The sequence below is a fragment of the Rhinopithecus bieti genome, unplaced genomic scaffold (assembly GCF_001698545.2).
Source record: "Rhinopithecus bieti isolate Rb0 unplaced genomic scaffold, ASM169854v2 scaffold_8, whole genome shotgun sequence".
NCBI classification, from domain to species: domain Eukaryota; kingdom Metazoa; phylum Chordata; class Mammalia; order Primates; family Cercopithecidae; genus Rhinopithecus; species Rhinopithecus bieti.
In genome coordinates this window covers 1,644,435-1,645,721 of record NW_016803211.1, presented here as the reverse complement: position 1 = coordinate 1,645,721, position 1,287 = coordinate 1,644,435, and positions in this window count along the sequence as shown.

Here is a 1,287-nt window from a genome sequence, read left to right as displayed (position 1 = left end):
GAGATCGTACCACTGCACCCCAGCCTGGGTGACAGAGCAAAACTCCATCGCAAAAAAAGAAAAATCTACATTAGTGAAATAAATAGCCAAGCTTTTCTCTGAGGCCCTTCCCTTTATCTGGATGTAGAAAAAGCTAACCAACCACAAGCTACCGTCTATTCTTTCTGAGAGCTGCTACTTGTGACCACCTTTGCCTGATGCCTTTTTCTCTCTTTCCCATAACCTGCCTTGCCATTCCCCAAGCCTCTTGTTTCTGTAACCTCATGATGATATGAAAGCATTAACCATCTAGAACTTTCTTTGAGTTTTCATATTTTCTATGACTCTTGTGCACAGGTGTGCATGTTAATAAATGTTGTATGCCTTTTCTCCTGTTAATCTGTCTCGTGTGCACTGATTTTCAGTAAAACTTCAGAGACGAAAGAGGAGATTTTTCCTTGGTCCCTATAAACAGAAAATATGGGAGAAGACGTCCAGAGCTACAGAAGTGTCTGTGACAGTGGAGTATCTATGGAGGTCATTGATACGGTGGGTTCTGCTGGATTTGGTACCTAACCGAACAAAAGCAAAAGAATAAGAGAGTTGGGCAAGTAGACTTTGAAGTCTCAAGTTTGGATACCTGGGATAAAAGAGGCACTGTCAGTAGGCACAGGAAAGCAACCACTGGGTGGTAATGACAAGGGCAGTCTTACTTATGAGACCTGATAGGTCAGCCCGTACAGCCCTCTAGGGAGTTTAAAACATTAGTTTGTGGCAAAGGTTTCATGACGAAGACACCAAAAGCAATTGCAACAAAGGCAGAAATTAATAAATGGGAACTAATTAACTAAAGACCTTCTGCACAGCAAAAGAAACTATCAACCGACAACTTACAGAATGGGAGAAAATACTTGCAGACTACATATTTGACAAAGGTCTAATGTCCAGCATCTCTAACAAACAAATTTACAAGAAAAAACAACCCCATTAAAAAGTGGGCAAAGGACATGAACAGACACTTTTTAAAAGAAGACATACATGCAACCAACAAGTATATGACAAAAGCTCAACATCACTGATAATTAGAGAAATGCAAATCAAAACCACAATGAGATACCATCTCACACCAGTCAGAAAGAATGGTTATTATTAAAAAGTCAAAAAAATAACAGATGCTAGCAAGGTTGTGAAGAAAAGGGAATGCTTATACACTGTTGGTGGGAGTATAAATTAGTTCAAGAATTGTGAAAAAGGCCGGGCGCGGTGGCTCAAGCCTGTAATCCCAGCACTTTGGGAGGCCGAGACGGG